At 28.7% G+C, this 21329-nt stretch overlaps 1 protein-coding gene across 1 annotated transcript in view; it reads left to right on the top strand.

Annotated features, from left to right (window-relative positions):
* Positions 1 to 1078: 1078 nt before the first annotated feature.
* Positions 1079 to 21329, top strand: part of LOC107451013 (proton channel OtopLc) — a 99524-nt gene continuing 79273 nt past the window's right edge. The window contains exon 1 of the mRNA XM_016066966.4: positions 1079 to 1194. The gene's annotated coding sequence lies outside the window, so the exon portion shown is untranslated. The remainder of the gene's footprint in view (positions 1195 to 21329) is intronic.

The raw sequence follows: 21329 nt of genomic DNA, 5'->3' as shown, positions 1-21329 counted from the left end.
TTTTTATCGATCTACTGATAGCATGGACGCCATGCTATTAGTAGACTGTTTGTAACTAGTTTCAGGTAAATAATTCAGATAAATAGCAGCAGTAGTTTAGAAAAAATGCAGAGTCCCGGTTTTGTCCAAAACTTTCCTATTTATTGAAATAAACACCATATCATTAAATGTTGTTCTTTCCACAAAAAGAAAAGGAGTTATAAATGCTCTGCACTCAGGCAGTGACATGACGTGCGTTTTGGATACCAGGGCCAAATTCCTTGATTAGGTGCTCTTTAAAAAAAGGGGAGTAATTACTAGAAAGATATAAGAGAAAGCTAATTTTAATTAGAAGAGAAATAAAAAACATTAAAATGATAGGCATTTATAAAAATACTAATCCATATTTTAAATACCTTTTATCTTAATATAAGTTGAAATGATTCTATGGTAAGAAATTTATTACTCCCAACAAAATATTCTTAAATTTAAGGAGTATTTAAAATTTAATGACCTAAAACATTATTATCAAATTCGCTTAAAACCCATATTTCATTTTTCTTGAAATAGTTGGCTTCAGACTTTTGGAAGCCTGGGACAGTTGCTCCCTTCACCTCATGTCACTGTGTTCAAGGCCTCACTCAGGTGCAAGAAATCAGACCCGTGGGTTAACTTGAATAGTTTTGTTTAAATCTATAATTTACTTATACAAAATATAAAAAGTACTGACTTTTTTGGGATTGTAACTCTTGGATTATGCTTTTTGTTGTTCTTGCCAGTTAAATAATTGAAAAGAAGTTATTAAAACTACAAAAAAAATAATCCCCTTATTTTTATGCATTTTGTTGAGAATTTGTATTTAGCACTTAATGAGAGATTAAAAAACATTCATGGGAAGGACGTTCGGCGGGGAATGAACAAATAAAATGTCCCCTCAATAATAAAATGCTGTACTACAAAGACTAAATTATGAGCCTAATAAATTTAGTGTTAATCATCTGCGTGTCAAAAAGAGTTGGAGGACCCCTAGTGATAAAACCAAAGGTGGTCAATCTTTATCACCAAGATTTCTTATCCCAAAAAGATGACGTCATCAAACAATACATCCAATAAGATTCAACGTATCGAATCATAGTTGTTGAATTTCTAGGCTATTGTAATGGATGAAAGTAAAAACTTCAAGAAATATATTGGCTGAAATTTCACAATTAAAAGGTATTGTTTTAAATATTTTTTGACCTAATTCTCTTCTTTTCGAGTCTTAATTGTTTTTTAAATAAAGCTATATTGGAATACAATTTAAAGTTTATAGATACGACATTTTTATTTGCAGCATAGATTGTTTTGATTTTAAAATTTATGCGTAGAAAACAATAAGCAAATTTTCGGTTGATAACATTTTCATTGTTTTTGTTGAAATAAATATAAATGCAAAATATTAAAAAATATTTCAAAGAATTTTTTATTTTCTGTATAAAATGTGACAAAACATATTAACATTTGGTATATGTAGACACGAATTTTAAAATGATTTTAATATTTAATCGGTTAAAAATTTCAAATCGGAAAACTCATTTATATTATAGTAGCATATCAGTAACATACTATAAATTAATAAAATGGACAAAATATTTAAATTGATATTAATTTTGATTTAAGACTGTTAGTATTTACTTGAATTGATCATCATTCATTAATTAAGTGAAAATTTTACCTGATTTGCAAATTGTTTTTCAACTACCGTTTGAAATAAAATATGCCGTCAAAAACTTCGTTAATTATTTTTAATACTTTACAAAATATATTATAGTGTTTCCTATAGTGTTACGAATTTTAAATTGAGTAAGAGTTTAAACGGTTATGTAATTAATTTTGGTAATTGTTTCGCATCCTAATAACAACGTATGAGTAACATTCGCAAAATTATTAGAATATACATTTTTAAATCCTGATTATTATTATTTACTTAAATTGATTGTTTTTGATTTTCGTAAATTTTTCGTGGAGTGCAGGAATATTTAAAATTGGGTTCCACTGTTTTGAATATAAGACTTGAACAAAAATTTTCCACAGAATTTAAAATTTTTTTAAAAGCATTTGTAAAGGATACTTATAATTTTTTTAAGCAATTAATTGAGCCATTACCTTCGCATTTTCAATAGAATTCGCTTACATCATTTTTAAATTAATAAAAACCATAAGCAATATTTTAAGTGTTACAAGATTCTAAAATTTCTTACTCAATTTTTTTTCTATATTAATAGTAAATGTCATGAAATAAACTGAAAAATTATAAATAAAATCGCGCTTGCTTTATTCAAAAAGTTGTTTAATTTCTGCTTTACTTGAAACAACCTAAAAATTTTTATATTTCAAAAAGCAATGTAAGAGACCAAAAGTATCTTAAATTTAAAAAATAAAATTAAAATTTAAAATTATGCAAGACTTGACGAAAAAAAATTTTCGGAATTAAAGGGGTTGTGGATAATACAGTAATTAGCCACATTTTTCCTAAGGTAGCATGTCGCCAATAGCTCACTGTGCAGCTCTGAATAGCTCTTAGTGCAACGTAAATATTACTTACCTACCTACTACTAAATATTACTTATTATTATATACCTACTTACCTAAGGTAACATTTTTACATCAGACTGTTATTTAGTATTATTTCCAGATTGAAAATTTACAAGGTTTTATAATTTTAACTAGAAAACAGCTCAATATATTGAATGTTGTAGTGTTTTTTTAATCTAAAAACTAGTTTAAAAAAGGCTGTTCTGCGCAGTTTAAAAATCTAACTTATATTACTGCCCTTTATTTTTATCTATCTAAATATCTGTTAAATGTAAATAAATTAATTATTAAATAATTTACAAACTAACGTTTTTTTCTGACAATTAGAAAAACCACTTAGACCACTACAGCCACTAAATTATCAACCTAACGCTGTCATTTTAAAATTTAAAAGAAATTCATATTTAAAATTAGAACTCCGGCAGTATTAGATATTGTGATTTATCATTATATTATCTCGAGCCTTTCCGTTGCATTTAATGAAATACTTGTAAAAGAAAAATAAGGAATAAATTAATAAGAATGATAGTAATAGGATAACATTATAGTAAAATCTAACCTATATTACAGTCCATTGATTGTATCTATCTAAATATTTGTTGAACTTCAATTAAATTAATTAAATAATTAACAAACTAACATTTTTTTGACAATAAGAAAACCACTTAGTCAGATGCATTAAAAAGGCTAAATTATGAACCGAACGCTGTCATTGTAAAATTTAAAGGAAATTTATATTTATCACAAGCCTTTCCATTGCGTTTAATAAAATATTTGTAAAATGAAAATAAATGAATAAATTAATAATTAATTTAGCAAACATTTTTTTACATGTGAAAAAATAATTTCTGTGAACCAATGTTACACTATTCGATGAGCCCCGAATGGAATTTCGATGAGTACTATGGCCACGTCTTCTTTTTACCATTAAAGGAAATATCAAGCAACTATCAATAATCAGAAACTATGAAACAAACGCTGGATAAATGCTGTCGTTGATGAAATTTAAAAGAAACTCTTACTTAAAAATAGAACTCCCGTGGAATTAGAAATTGTGACTTATTATTATGTTATCCTCAGTTTTGCATTTATATTTACTGAAATATTTGATAAACTTGAATAAATTAATAACTAAATAAACAAATTAAAATGTTTTTTTACACTCAAAACAAGTCATTTTCAAGTCGGACTTCGAAATAATTATCAAATGAATGCTTGATAGATGCCGTTAATGATAAACTTTAAAACAAACTTTTACTTAAAAATAGAACTCATAAGCGATTAGAAAACATTACTTATCTCCGTATTGCGCAAGCCCTTTAATGGTATTTACTAAAATATTTGTTGTATAAAAATAAATATATAAATAAGTTTATTATTGACATTCGCATAAACCACTTTCGAGTCTATTTATATCAAAATTAATTGTCAAACGAATGCTTCATAAATGCTGCAATTTATAAAATTAAAAAGATATTTAAAAAATGGTTTAAGTCAAATTTATGGATAAAAATTAATTTATTTAAACTTATTTTGCCTCTCAGAGCGGTCCAAAAATGTACCATAGATTAAGTTTCCTTTTTTTTTTACAACTAAGAGCAAAATAATTGACCAGTGAGCACATTTCGAATATTTTATTAATATTAACATATATATATATATATATATATATATATATATATATATATATATATATATATATATATATATATATATATATATATATATATATATATATATATATATATATATATATATATATATATACTGGAGGGCTCCGCCCCCTGCTTACTACCGCTCGCCAACCCCCGACAATTGCTAAGCAATTACTTAACAAACTTAACAAACTTAAAGTCGTTTTCCTGGAAATTAGCTGGCAATTTTTCTGCACCAACATCACATAGAGAGAATATGATAGGATTGTAAAATGTCAGAGGAACTTATTATCAACTTATATAAGGCAATTTCAATACAAGCAATATTATAAACTTATATAAAGCGAGGAACCAATATTATTTAACACATTGCTATAGGGCAGGGATGGCGAACCAATGGCACGCGACACAATATTTTGGGCACTCCACCGATCACAATTGTTGTTACACTATGAATTGTTATTACATAAATGTTATTACGCTATGAAGCATATCTAACAATTAAATTAAAATTCACAAAAACAAACAAAATAATAAACAATTATTAATAAAAAAATTACAAATTAATACTAAAAAAACAATTAATAATCGTAAAAAACAAGCTAACTGTAAATAACTAGCAAAAAAAATAAACGGTCCTGCTTAAACTAACATCTTACAACCTAATATAAGTTATTGGTCATCTAATCTGCAACAACAGAAGTCACACTGATGTGACTTTAAGTTGAATTACGTGTATAACTGAGACATTGCAAAATGTATTTTTTTTTTCAATGTAAATAAAGAGTTGTGAGTTGATAGTATTTAGTATTATTATTTTCCCAATAATCACGAAGTCAAAATTATTTGACGGCACGTCTATGACCTCATTAAGTAATTTTTTAGAGAAAATGGCACGTTGGTATTTAAAGGTTCGCCACCCCTGCTATAGGGCATTAGCCGGAGATTAATCTCCGTATCCGAAGCAATTCTAAAATAAATAACTGCGTTCTAACAAAACAAACATTTTATTATAAAACTTTAGAACAACTATCTTTTTACATTGCCACTCAAAATTATTAATAAACACTGGATAATATTGCGTTAATGACACTTTTATCTAATGACGTCATAAACAATCGTTTGCATAAAGTTTAGTTCATAATAATCATATAATCGTTTCCATAAATAATCGTTCGGTCTTTTTATAGCTTTACGTAACAAGTGTGAGATTTGTTTTTTTGTTTTTTTTTGGAATGGCGATGTTATAATTTTGTTGTTGAGTTAATAAATCTTCCTTTTTATAAACGTAATAGTAGAGTTTTCTTAATTATTTGATTTGAAGTCCTCCGAGTTTTATTTGAGGTCAGTTTGTATTTTGTATTTTTTGATAGCATTATTAAAAATTATTACCTTTTCACATGCCTCTCATGTGCCTCTACTTCCTACGTTCAAATATTATTATCTATTAGTATTATAAATATTTAGATCTATTGGTAAGCAGAAGTAGTTTTTCTAAGTAATCATAATAGAACAAACATAACAATAGAACAAACATATAACAATACAATATAACAATAGAACATACAAATAGTAACATATAACAATAGAACAAACAAATAGTTCAAACAAATTTGATGTGTTCACAACCATAACTTAAAATTTTCGCTTACCAAATGGGCGGATATATTAAATATTACTTTTGCTTGCATCTCATTGCGCATGAAGCTGATCATTAAGTTATAAATCATTTAACAGATCTCCTTAACTGTAACTTATTACAGTCTATAAAGGTTATTTACACAACAATAATAATTATAAGATGGTTAATAAGATTTGACAACGTTTCTAACTAACTTTATCTGAAAATGTAGCGCAGAATTGCATTATAATAATAATAATAAATACAACTATTCTCTTAGTTTTAAATTAGAAAATTGAGTTAAAAACGTAATAATAGCTGTACAGGAAAATAACTTTAAATTAGGGATGCAAAAATCTTTATAGAAAAACAATTTCTTTACGACTTATATTAGTTTTATGCTGATGACAACCAAAACAAAATGGACATGAATGAGAAAAAACTGGATCCTACCACTTGATTTTCCGGTCAATAAAAATGCATGGGCAACAACAATGTAAAACTGGGACGCCATCATTAGACATACTCTAACAAAATAAAAAATGTCAACAAACTTTAGCTAGTAAGTAGTAAGTTTAGTGGTAACAATTCAGCAGACAGCATTTTTAAAATTATTACTTTTTCTCACTGTATATATATATATATATATATATATATATATATATATATATATATATATATATATATATATATATATATATATATATATATATATATATAACTTTTTCTTTGTCAGTGCAGATTTGCATCAACCTGTTTAATTGAACAGCATCCAGAACCGTTTTAGTAGGTTTAAGAAGGATGGTAATATAGTTTAATCTGACGCTATCTTAAAACTACAGCAAATTTAAGCGATATAACACACGCCAAAACTTCTATTAAATAATGAAGTGTTCAAATAACAAATTTATGTGCTATCTGCATTAATTCTTCGTCAGATTACAGAAATAGTACGGATGACACACAGATAAGGAGAACTGTGTTAAAAAAATTGCAAAACATGTTTTTGATTTTATACGAGGAGATTACTGGATCAAATTTAATAGCAAAACTTGTCATAAATATTGCAAAATTTTATTGTTTTATTGTTACTTTAAATGTTAAAAAAGTAAAACAGGGAAGTCGCTAATAAAAAATAATTGAGCCGTTGATAAAAACGTAACTGTAGTAACTGTCAGTTCAAAAATCGGAATAAATGTCAATTAAGCAAAATTAAAGGAATTATTAATAAAAAAAAGGATCTGCCAAGTAAATAAAATAGAAGGAACTTACAACTTAAAAAAATAGAAGTTCTCATAAAAAAATAAAGTAAAAAAGTGACAAAAATAAGAAAAAGAGAAGAATATTGCGTTTCTTCTGATTATTATTTTGTAAGTTTTAGTCACTTTTAAAATTTTAAATTATATTCAAAATATATTGAGGCAGGTCATGCACACTGTTAAAAAAATCTGTTACATTTACGAGAGAAACTGTTAGTTGGTATGCCAGTACAAAATTTTAAATTATAATCGAAATAAATTGAGGCAGGTCATGCACACTGTTAAAAAAATCTGTTACATTTATGGAAACAAAAAACTGTTAGCTGGTATGCCAGTACTAAACCATTTATTTCACGGAAAGAAAACTTATTTTAAACAGAAACCTGCTTTTTAATTGGTAAATACTGATATTTTAACAAACTATTATTTTAGCAAAAAACTCTGTTATTTTAACACAGAAATATCCACGAAATAACTATGTCATCGTTGTGGCCGTCGAAAGTCGTGAGCAGAATTCGTACGACCAGTCAACGCTGGGATTCAAACTTGGGTTACCTCATTGAAAGGTGAGTGCTGTGTCCCCTGAGCTACCGAAGCTCTAGTTTTCCTTACAAAGAAAAATCTTAAATTGTCTTTATATTAAAAGTGTAAAAAAACATTTACAACTATAGTGGCCCACTCTTTTGAAACTACCTGGCAACTTAATTTACCAAAAAGTTATATCTAAAGAGACATAATCTGGTAGAGTATCCCTTTTGGCAAATTTATATCATTTGCAATTTTATACGATGTTCAAAATCATAAAAAAATTCTGAAAAATTAAAGCCAGCGAAGAAAATAATCCCAAAATGATTTGAAAAAAGGTAAAGATATCGTATGGTAAACAAAACTGAATAGCAAAAACTAGAATTTGAACTGATGGTTTTAAACCGTTTATGAAGAGGGTGAAAAACAGAGAAAAACAGTTTTATCAATAAAACAGCTTTAAACCGCCAAATATACAAATAAATCTGTAAAAAAAGAAGGAATTCTTTACATTTTACAAAAAACGTTTAAAAATAGAAATTTTTTTTATTTGTTTCGAACAGTTTTTTTTCTGTGAAAAATATCTTGTTTTTTTCTGTCGATATTACAATAATTTTTTATAGTGCACCTTGCATGTCAGGCGTGCTGCCATGGGCTGGATTGGTGCTGCTGGTGATATGTAGTTTAGAGAGCTCTTATTTAGACAATTACTTTTTTTTATTCTTTTGCGAAAAGATAAAAACTTAATTAAAATATTCTGTTTCAATAAAATAACTACATGATAAACATGCGCTGACTCCATTACGTAAAATTAAGAAACAAAAGAAAGTGTGTATTCAACAATTAAAGTTTTAAATGTTTCCATTATACTAATCCATTGCAAAATAATTCGACAAATTTAGTAGGTTTTTCCTATTTCAAGACATTTTGTGATATGTTGAGTTTACATTTGTTTTAGATAAAATTCGCGTTCTCTGCGGATATTTTTAGAATATCTTTAGAAAGGTACTTTAATAAAGATATTTTACAAAAACACGCCACATGAGACACATAAAGTGTTTAGTTCTATTTGAGAAAATTAACTAGACGAAATTTTGCTTATCATTCAATTTAGAATTCTTTAAAAACAATTGGATATTTTGTTTTATTTTCTGTTGCAAATAAAAGGTTTAATTGCATTTTGTGATCGACAAACTAGAAGAAAACTGAACCATCTGTTCGAGTAATTCCACTTTAAGTAAGTTTATTTACTAATATAATTTGAAATGTATGAATATATATTGAAAATAAATAAAATTTTACCCTTATTAATACATATAAATCAAGCAAATAATAATTAGTTTTTACAATGATTAAACTAGAAAACTAATTTTTAATTACTTCTTTGCATATCTATTAAACTAATATTCGCGTTTTCTTGAGTTTAAGTTACAACGAACTATAAACGATAATAAACGATAATAACGAAAATAAACGATATTATAACTATTCATTTGGCAATGTTTCCTTTCATATGGTAAAGATTTAATGAAAATTCTGAACTGTTTTGTATACTTAAAAAATTATACTGGTCATTGACTGTCTTGTATACTTAAAAAATTTAATTGAATATCAAAATGTCATTTTCCTGGCATGTCCCAAACAAAATTTCCAATAATAACTAGCTTCAAAACTTCCCATACATTTTTCAAAATCCATTTTTTTATCTTATCCCATGTTAGCATTTCTGGAATATACGCAGAGGGTATTGTTTACTAAAACTTCGTTTAAAATAATTTTTTTTCTGTCAGTAATTTGTTTGTCCCATGAAAATCTTTCATTTTCCTGGCTACTTTTATTTAGTGATTTATAACCAAAATAGAAAGAGCCAGGAATCAATATCTTATGTTAATAGATTGATTAGATACCCTCCTATCTGAACATGTTTTGTTGCATGAATAAAGAACCAACTTTCTGGCTCAAAATCTATTTCAAAAAATTTTTCAAGATGAGTAGGTTTTTATGCTGTCATTTTCTTGGCTTCTTGAAATCATTAATAACAAAAACTAAATAGATATATCAGAGTTATTTTAAGAAATATTGCTGTTTTCTGCTGAATATAAACGTCTTCGTCCAAAATGTTAAATTAAAGTAAAGTTATATGCTATAAAATGGCGAATTTGTCATTATCCTGGATGTCATTTTCCTGGCTTATGAATGCCAGGACATTGAAGTGTTACCAGAAATTCTTTTTAACTGATAATACTGTAAGGAGGGAAAGCAAATATTAACCTAATACCAAGTTCATGTATGATTGTAACATGCTTGGATGTATTCAAAGTTTTTTATTTATTTAATGATTGATTATTATACACAATTTTATTCTGTACTTATCAGCATCAGAAAATTTTTTGTTTCTTTCTACAGTGGATAAAAAGATTTAAATTAAGCAATTTATGGTCCATCTAACATAAAAGCTTAAGTTGAGTTACTTACTATTAACTTAAAATGACTATTTTTTAAACTTCTAAGGTAATGTGTCATTTTCCTGGCATTCAAGATTTGGTGAATTTCTATTTTTTTTTCTAGAGAAAATGTCAATAAACTACACTGCTGTCTGTAAGATATTAATAAGTGCAGCTAAAGAAGTATACAAAAAAAATTTAGACTATTTTGAAGACTTTAAATTTGAAGAAATTTTTTGGTCCGAATTGTCCTGTTTCGTGAGAATCACCCATATACACCGAAGAGCCATTACATTATGACCACCCTGCTAATAACATGTAGGACCACCTTTAGCCCTCAAAACTGCTGGCACCCGCCGTGGTATTGATTCCACAAGGTGCTGATAGGTAGTCTGAGGTATCTGGTACCAAGAGCTCATCAACTGGTCCTGCAAATCCCTCACATTGCGAGTGGATAGCTTGGCAGCACGAATTTGGTTTTCCAAGAAGGACCACAAATGCTCTATTGGATTAAGGTCAGGTGAATTTGGGGGCCAAGACATGACTTGAAAGTCACTGGAATGTTCCTCGACGATTCGACCCTTATGACATGGTGCATTATCCTGTTGGTAAACTCCATCCCCTGCAGGACAAACTGTTGCCATGAATTCGTGAACCTGGTCTGCAACTATGTTCGAGTAGCTTACAGATGTCAGGGATTGTTCTATGAGGATTATGGGTCCTAATGAGCCCCATGAAAGCATTGTTCCTGGGCGAGAAACCATGAAAGCCTGGACGAGCCCATTGTTATAGATGGAGGGTGGGCATAATGTAATGGCTCTTCGGTGTATATGCACTTTTGGTGTGGGGGAGTTTCTCGTGGTTTGGCCTGAGTCCGTTAGTTCCTGTGGCTGGAAACATGAACTCTTAGATGTATGTGGACATTCTGGACAATGCTGTACTCCCAAATCTATGGCAATATTTCGGGGAAGGCCTATTTTTCTTCCAGCAGGATAACTGCTCCATTCACACGGCATCAAGACTTGCACAGACGTGGTTTGACGACAAGGATGTTCAACATCTGGACTGCCCTTCTCAGAGCCCCGATCTAAATCCCAAAAAAACACCTTTGAGACGAATTAGAGCTCAGATTACGTAGCCATCCAAATGGACCATCCTCAGTGCAGGCACTCACTTCAGCTGTGATGGAAACCTGGCAGTCAATTCCTATGGCCACCTATCAAAAACTGGTGGAAAGTATTCACAGACGTATGCAGGCTGTCGTCGATGTAAAAGGGTGACCAATATCATATTAATATGTGCCTCAGGAAGCTCTAAATCCATACCATTGAGTGTCCACATACTTTCGTCCATATAGTGTATATTAGTACTTCTAAGCATATATGGGTATTTTCAGAAAATATGAAACCCATTTTTTAATGATTAAAAATAAATAAAACCCACTAAAAATAAATAAGGTAAAAAACTTTTTTTTGGTGTCTAATATAACGATAGCTCAATAAATGCTCTGAACTTAGCGTGTTTTGGATTAAATAAGTTTTAAAAAAATTTTTTAAGGTATTTCTGAACATATATGGGTATTTTCAGAAAATATGAAGCCCATCGTTTAACATGAAACCAGATTGAAATAGATCACGCATTGCAAAAAGTGACAAACATTTCGTAAAAGTGTCCAAGTTTATATGTGCTTTGAACTTTGCTTCTTTAGGTCTAAATACGATTGCTTGGGAGTTTTTTTTTCCAAATATTTCTAAAAACTTTTATTTTTGAAAAGTTTAAAACTTATATTATAATATGAAAATTTTGAAAATGTCCCTTTTGCATTATAAACAATTGTAATAAAAATAAATGAAATCAGAAAAAAAAGTAAACTAAAAAAATTCTTTCAGTGTATTTCCTAACGTTAAAGCATTAGATACTCCGAACTTTGCGTGTTTTGGACTTTTAAAAAATGAAATGATTCTAAATATTCTTAAGCATATATGGGTATTTTCTGAAAATATGGCCCCCGTTATTTAATACGAAACTAATATCAAGTAAATCCCGTGTTGGTAAGAACTATAAAAATTTAGCAAAATGCGCACTCTGATGTTAGCACAGTTACTTACAGAGGCATGTGATGTATCTGAAAAAAAAGGAATATAATAATGTGATCTGTTGAGAGAGCAAAAAACATTAAATGAAAACATTGGAATAATGTATATTCATAAAAATGCTTATTCAAAAAACATCTTTTCATATATTGAATTCATTCATATGTTAATGCAATTAGAAACTATTCTTTTAATAAAATTTTAAAAAAATATCCTTGAATTTACTTACATGTAAAAAATATTTTGATTTTAATGAACTAAAACTGCATTATTATTTTTTTAAAAAAAGTCATATTTATTCTTTATAAAATCCTCCACTTAAGTAAATACTTAATGAAGAATTAAATTTCTTAGTAAAAATAATGCTAATAATATAGTAACAGATTTAAAGTTCTTAGACACTCAGTCGCTGATTGGCTGTTCTCTGTGATTGTTCTGTGGGGAGTGCCCTCTTCTCTCACCCGTCACTGCGTCCGAACTAATGAAGGCCCTGGAGCTTGTGTAAATAAAAAGTACTCTGAAAATTTTTTTAAAAAAGTTTACTTCCCGAATAGCTTATATATCATTCAAAATGAAGATAAGCAAATGTCGATAAAATATTAGACATTTTCAAAATTGCAGTCAGTAACATTTTTCGTAAAGTTTATGAAAACTGTAAAAGGGAATTCTGGTTTCTGGCGAAAATTCAGGTAAAATTACCGTACTGTATGGTAAATGCATTTCTGATAAAAAAAATTTATAATTCTTTTAATAAAACCGAAATATATGATAACGGTTTACTGAAAATTCTGCTTTTCAAAATTATAGTTCTTATTAGCATACATTTAGTAAAAATACAAAACTGAAAATTAATTTTAACCAATAGGTGACTTCTATACCACGCTCTAAGGTATCCTGAAAAAATTTCCAAATTTTACCCCATTTAACAAATTTTAATTCAGATTACAAAACAATATTTTATTGTGAAGTTCTTCAAAATCATTACAAAAGCTTCGGTAAAAATTCCCATACTTTTTAGTGTTCCCATACAGCCAAAAGCACCGTAAATTTTACCATATTTTGTTAGTTTTGACCATTCTTTTTTCTTAGTGTGTTCATAAAAGCCCTTCTCTTCTCTGTAAAGAGACATAAATACTGGCAGAATCTTTTGAAATTTGGATTTAAAAAAAACTTAACTTGGATTAAAAACAAAATAGGTATGAATATTAATAAAATTAAATATTAATAAAGTATTCAAATTAAATATTAATAAAATATAAAATTAAATGTTAATAAAATATTAAAATTGCGAGTAATTATGGGAAATATTAAGATATTACGAGAATTATGAAAAATATTAAAATTACGAGTAATTTATTGAGTATTTCAAAATTTATTAAACGAACTTTAAAAATTTAGGCAATAGAAAATGTTTGCAATAGACCTTACTCTTAATAAAATAATTTTGAAATTTTTTGCATCCGAATGTATTATTTAATGTATTATTTTAGTATGGTATTTAGCTTTTATGTATAATTCTAGTAAGTATTATTTCGTGACGAATAACTTTTTCTAAATGTTGTACTTGTAAGCAGTGATAACTTGGAGAAAATATAAATATTAATAAAATATTAAAATTGCGAGTAATCATGGGAAATATTAAGATATTACGAGAATTATGAAAAATATTAAAATTACTAGTAATTTATTGAATATTTCAAAATTTATTAAACGAACTTTAAAAATTTAGGCAGTAGAAAATGTTTGCAATAGACCTTACTCTTAAAAAAATAATTTTGAAATTTTTTGCACCCGAATGTATTATTTAATGTATTATTTTAGTATGGTATTTAGTTTTTATGTATAGTAGTTTTTATGTATTCTAGTAAGTATTATTTCGTGACGAATAACTTTTTCTAAAAGTTTTACTTGTAAGCAGTGATAACTTGGAGAAAATATAAATATTAATAAAATATTAAAAATATGAGTATTTGCAGAAGAATTATGAGAAATATTAAAATTGCGAGTAATTCGTTATGCATTTTATAAGTTATTAACCGAGCTTTCAAAGTTTAGACAATACAAAATACATGTAATAAACCTTATCTGAAAAAAATAATTTTGAACTTTTTTGTATCAGAATTAAAGTACAATTTAAATAAAATTGCTGGAATCTGTTTGCATTTCAGAGTTAACTATCCAGATTTATATATATATATATTTAAATTCCAACTTAGCAGCTTGAATTAAAACCTGTATTTATTGATTTCAAGTTACCATTATTTTCAGCATAGGGAAAATCTGGGATGTAACGCCTATAACTAATTTAGCAATGAAAACTAATTAAGTGATTTAGTTTCGGAATATTCGTATTATGGTCAATCAACAGGCATTGGTATTCTGAAAAACTTCGAAAATTATTGCAAAATATAAAATTTCCTAATTTTCCTTTATGAAGAATGTCTTCTTTTTTGTTGAGACTTAGTGAACGCATTTCTTTTTAATAAATGTATTCGTCTTCGGAGATTCTCTGTATCTTACTATTAGGGTGATATAAGTTGCTCGTTACAGTGTTGGCGCCAAAAAAAATAGCGTATCTCGTTTATCGTCATGGAAACGAATGGCATCAACAATCTACCTAACTGTAAACTACAGGCCATGCTGCTACGGGAAGCACAAAAATTACATCTTCAGTTTGTGGTTTAAATTGAAATATTGTCGTCAAATAGTTTTCTTTCAGATATACGTAATGCTAAAATTTAACAGTTATAGAAAGAGGAAAAAATGCAGAACAATAAAGGGGATTTAGGGTTAACCCTATGACACAGAATTTTCCTTAAACGTATTTTTCTTACTTTTTTCATTGTTTTGTATTAATTTAAGTCAACATTATTGAAAAAGATTAGATTTAGCACTTTAATAATTTATAGTTATGAAATACAACACGAAGCACCGGTGTTTTTTTCTGCGTTAAAGGTAAAATTTTCAAAACGAGGTTCACCTCCAAACAATAATATTTTAAATTTTCACTTATTTGCAGACATTTATATCTATGAGAATTAGTAATTCATCATTGAAATTTAATTTAAAAAATCAATTATTGATAATTTTTTTTAAATATGAAGGAAAAGAAAATTTACTTTCGAACTGCTTTTTTTCTATTTTAGATTTTAGAACAAATTCTGAGAATCTCACAAATTGTTTTAGTAACTAATAGATTGTTTTTGTTTTTGATAAAAATATACCGAATTGTTTTTTACTTATAGAGTCAGAAAAAAAGTTTATGAAAAAGACACGAGTGTCCCATCTGGGCCAAATGGTTAGGGATCAACAAACGAAATTGGTTAAGCAGCGTCTAGTTATAGTCCTTGGTTGTATACAATGTAACAATAAATAGCATTTGCAGTCTTTCATTTGCATTCAATGAAATACTTCAAACAACAGTCTCATTGCTCCTGGCTCGCCCCGACTCAATTGGATTCAAAGCTATAAAGTTGCAAAGTTGAACATTGATATAGCCACTAATCTGATTTCGAATAACTGTTTAGCGCCGTTGATTAATATCAGTCTACAGAAATTTAAACTTATTTAATAATTCTCCCGGGTAGAGCCAACGAAATTGCTTACGAAAACTATCCCCAGTAATTGATGGACCGTGAGATAGAGCAACCTTGCCATCAAGCTAAGCATGAGAGGTTTGCGTTGTTAGTAGTTCCATTGTCATCTGGATTGGATTCAAAGTTGTTAAGTTGCAAAGTTGAACATTGATATACTGCTAAATCCCATTTCGATTAACTGTTTAGTATCAGTCCTATTAAATTAAACTTATTTAATAAATTTTTTTGACATCATGTCTTTTGTAAAAAGCAGTGCTTTAATTAAACAACGAAATTCAACACAGATCAGTAATCCCAACTCTTTATTATACACATTATATATTAGTATATTTTAGTGATTTAAAGGTGACTTATCTCTGACTTTAGTGACTTATTTACGAGTTCTAAGATGAAGTGAAAAACCAAACAACGAAACCTTCACACCTCTTCTTAGAAGAGGCCATTTTATGCAAGTTGGTGGTAAATTACCAAAAGGTCGGTTCATTGGCCAACAAAAAGGAAGGGAAGCAAGGTTAAGTGAAAGTTTTTGCATGACCTAAAAACCCAAATTTCGCTAACGTTTTTTAACTGATCTCGTGCTTGCAAGGTTCAAAAGCGGTCATTTATTTAATTAAGAATCATCCGTTATTCTATTAAGTGCTGATGAGAAAAATCACGTTTGTTTCCAATTAATTTGCATATGCATCAGTGCTCATTAGTGTTTTACTCGTGTTTAATTTCTATGTTTACGTGTATCCTTATGAAAGGTACGCAAATTGAAGAAAAGCCATTAAGACATTACTTCATCTGCAGCAGTGTATTACGCTTTCGCTTAAAAGGTTCGGAAAATATCTCTTTAAAATATTTTCTAATTTGCATTAAAAATTAAGGTAAATAAAAAAGGTACTTCTGGGAAAGATAAAATTTCTAAAAATAAGTGTACTTATTACTAAAAGCATTTGAAAAATTCAGTTCAGCACCGGATGATTAAAAAAAAACAGCCACCGATTTAAGAAATCAATCAAAGGAAAACTAATTTGATTTAATAGTAAATGTTCTGTTCTATATATTTCTGTAAAATTTCTTAATGATGTAAATTAGTAATTTTATTTGCAGCTTTTGTCATCCTACAAGGGGAGCAATTAATATAAGATATGAAAATTTTTAATTTAACAAACCTAAACGAGAACTTGAAAAACTGAAATCAAAAGTTTTGAGACGATTCTGTTTTTCTAAACTTTTATTGAAATTAATCATCTTAAGAAAATATAGCAAATTCTTAATGCATCGTTGCATATCCTTTTGATTTGATGATTTCGCACACTATCTGAGCATAGAATTAACAAGGCCTTCTAGAATGGACTTTCCGCCCATGGGTGAAAGCCCTTATATAGCAAGACGGAAAAGAGAAAAACCTGGTACGTAAAACGTTTCATTTCAGCATTTTTTTCGAAAAAAATGAAATATCTGTAACTATCAAGATTTCTTTTATAATTCTGGCATATATATAAAACTGATTCTTTTCCAAGATAAAGTAGATATTGTTGAAAAATTTAAAAGAAGAATAAGTAAACTCCTCCCCAAAACTAGCTATAACTGAAATGGTTTTACTACCAGCCTTTCCTCTTTTCCGTCTCGCTTTCACCCCTGTTTCCGCCTATTCTGACTGAAGATCCTGAAGGAGTTCTGCCTTTGAAGAATACTTCCGTGCCCTGACTTATCTTCCAATGAAGTCCCAAAGGTATTCAATTGGATTCAGGTCAAGTGATTGACTCGGCCAGTTCAAAGGTTTAACCTTTTAAGCTGTAAATCAAATTGTCATAATTTTGAAGGAGTGTTTAGCATCATTATCATGATAAACATTAACCCACGAGGCATCTTTTTACAAGCATAAGGTAGACCGCGAACTTTTAAAATGCTTTTATAAACATATCGATCCATAATTCCATCGATATGTATGAGGAGTTAAAGCCATTATTAAGGAAAGCTCCCCAGACCATTACTGATCCGTTTTCGTGTTTCACTGTTGGCCGGAGTTCCATTCTGGTGCTTTTTTGACGATGAATAAATCGTCGGCCATCACTTTCAAAGAAATTGAAATTTTATTCATCACTCCAAAGGACACTCTTTCAATATTTAGTAGCTCATGCTTTGTGCTTCCTTGTAAATTTCAGTGGGATCATTTTATTCTTTGTCCAGAGGAGAAGTATTTTACCGGAACCCGTGCACACAATACAACTGCATTCAGACGATGTCTTATGGTATGGTCTTTTTTCTCGGGGCTCCTGATCTTAGAAGATTGTGCACACCTTTCACATCTTTTCACTTCGTTACTGTGTGGTCAACTAAACTAAACTCAGTTGCGCGACAGCCCATAGAGGGCCAAGGCCTACTGTGCCCATCTCAGTTTTCTTGACCTTGGGCTCTGGGGTGCAGGAGCAGATGTTCCGGTCAGGTGGTCAGACGAATGCGGAACCCCCAGTGTTTAGTTCCCAAGCATGCTTGGTACTCATTTATCGACCCACTGAAGGGATGAAAGGCTGAGTGAACCTTGCCCGGCCCGAGGATCGAACCAGGGACCTGTGGCACGACAGCGCGAAGCGCTACCGCTCAGCCACCGGGCGTCTGTGTGGTCAACAGTTGATTTTAAAATTCCAAACTTGAAGACGATGGCAAAATATGAAACTTTTTTCTCAGCTTTTTTAATAATCAAAAGATGAGTGGCTAAGGGAGTGTTTTTCTCTGTCTTCATACTGAAGCTGATAAAATAAACACCGATATTTTCACATAGGAAATAGAATTCTAATGCTTTAAGAATTACGAATTTTGCACACATAACAATCCAGCAGAATGCTTTTCCAGGTTTATATACAAAGCATTCCATATTCTAGGACATTATAGGAACGTAAGAATACGTAAAGCTAATTTATGCATCTAATATGCATATAATATATATATATATATATATATATATATATATATATATATATATATATATATATATATATATATATATATATATATATATATATATATATATATATATATGGGTGATTCTCACGAAACATGACAATTCGGGCCAAAAAATTTCTTCAAATTTAAAGTCTTCAAAATAATCTAAATTTTTTTTTGTATACTTCTTTAGCTACACTTATTAATATCTTATAGACAGCAGTGTAGTTTATTGACATTTGTTCGAGGAAAAAAATAAAACAGAAATTCACCAAATCTTGACTGCCAGGAAAATGACTGAGAAGTTTAAAAAACAGTCATTTTAAGTTCATAGTAAGTAACTCAACTTAAGCCTTTATGTTAGATGGACCATAAATTGCTTAAATTAATTATTTTTATCCACTGTAGAAAGAAACAAAAAAATTTTTGCTTCTGATATGTACAGAATAAAATTGTGTATAATAATCAATCATTAAATAAATAAATAACTTCGATTACATCCAAGAATACAATCATACATAAACTTGGTATTAGGTTAATATTTGCTTTCCCTCTTTACAGTATTAGCAGTTAAAAAGAATTTCTGGTAACACTTCAATGTCCTGGCATTCATAAGCCAGGAAAATGACAGCCAGGATAATGACAAATTCGCCATTTTATAGCATATAACTTTACTTTAATTTAATATTTTGGCCGAAGACGTTCATATTCTGCAGAAAACAACAGTATTTCTTAAAATAACTCAGACAAACCTATGTAGTTTTTGTTATTAATGATTTCAAGAAGCCAGGAAAATGACAGCATAAAAACCTACTCATCTCGAAAAATTTTTTGAAATAGATTTTGAGCCAGAAAATTGGTTCTTTATTCATGCAACAAGATATGTTCAGATAGGAGGGTATCTAATCAATCTTTTAACATAAGATATTGATTCCTTGCGCTATCTATTTTGGTTATGAATTACTAAATAAAGGTGGCCAGGAAAATTACAGATTTTCATGGAACAAACAAATTATTGACAGAAAAAATTATTTTAAACGAAGTTTTAGTAAACAATACCCTCTGCGTATATTCTAGAAATGCTTACATAGGATAAGATGAAAAAAATTAGATTTTGAAAAATGTATGGGAAGTTTTGAAGCTAGCTATTATTGGAAATATTGTTTGGGACATGCCAGGAAAATGACATTTTAATATTCAATTAAATGTTTTAAGTATACAAAACAGTCAATGCCAGTGCAAAGTCATTTTAAAATGCTAACAGCAATGATATTTATTAATTTTTTTTTTTAAAAAAAGTTCTTTTAGTATTATAGCATTATATCTTGGAGCAAGGGACAGTGAATTGTCATGTTTCGTGAGAATCACCCATATATCAATGGAAACATTTTTATACTAACTCACTTTTCCATATGTCTCTAGAAATACTTAGATAATTATTGTAAAACTTTTAAAGTGTTAAAATCATGCGATTTCTCATACATATCAGTAAAATTTCACATATCAGTAAAATAAGTTTTTAGAGGTTTGAGGGACCATCAATAATCTGCGATAGAAAAAAAAATTTCCTAACACCCTATGACAAAAAATACAGCGATAATCTTGTAACTCATGTTAATTACGTTGGTTATTACATAAAATAACTGCACAAAATTTCGCAAACATAGCTTCATGAAGATATCGAAATTTATATAAAGAACTAATTTTTTCCACTTAAGTTTTCTTACTATAACTGCAGAAATATTAAATAAAATTAAACAAAATTTAATAGACTTGAAGAAAGTGTATTACTCTTGAAAACGAGGTGAAACTAAATAATTTTTAATTCTTGAAAGATTTAATATGACATGATTAATATATGATATGATATGATTAAATATGTATATGATTAAATTTGTAGAATATAAGATCTTCTGACTGAAAGCAAGCCTAAAAGTTATGAAAAACAAACAAACACAGACACAAATGTCAAAATTTTACCCTCTCATGACTTTGAACGGAGCCTACTCAAGCTCAAAGAAGTAAATTGAAATACGTAGTATTCAATTTACTTCTTTGAGTAGTAAATTGAATTGAGTAGTTTATTTACTTTGAGTAGTTTATTTACTTTGTAAATAAATCAATTGAGTATCTTTGTAAATAAATCTTTGTAAATAAATCAATGTGTATCTTTGTATCTTTGTAAATAAATCAATTGAGTAGTTTATTTACTTTGTAAATAAACTACTCAAAGAAGTAAATTGAAATTGCTCAGTTTTTTAGAGAAAAAACAAGTTATTTTGCCAACTCAACTTAAACAATGCCCTTTAAGACCATTTTTTTAATAATGAATAGCATGTATTATTTCATAAAATAATGTAAAAAAAATCTTATATTATCCTACATCTGTTCTACATGAACTTTGTTCATTATTGTAAGAGGTGAATAATAATAAATAAATAAAATAAAATTTTATTATTTCCTTGAAAGAGAGTAGAACAGAAATGAGATCAATAACCACGTTTTTTTTTTCTCTCCACTTTCGTTTTTTATTTCCGATGATGAACTCTTCTTGAAGGAAAAATAAAAACTTGAAAGGCTGAGGTTTTTTCCTAAAGGCATTTACTATTTCATACAATTCATCTTTGATATAAACTCACCTTGTTTTTTATT

Source organism: Parasteatoda tepidariorum, chromosome 11, assembly GCF_982258835.1.
Source record: "Parasteatoda tepidariorum strain Cologne lab strain chromosome 11, Ptep-v5.0, whole genome shotgun sequence".
NCBI classification, from domain to species: Eukaryota; Metazoa; Arthropoda; class Arachnida; order Araneae; family Theridiidae; genus Parasteatoda; species Parasteatoda tepidariorum.
Note: the sequence above shows the minus strand (reverse complement) of the source record. Positions and strands in the feature narration are given on the sequence as shown.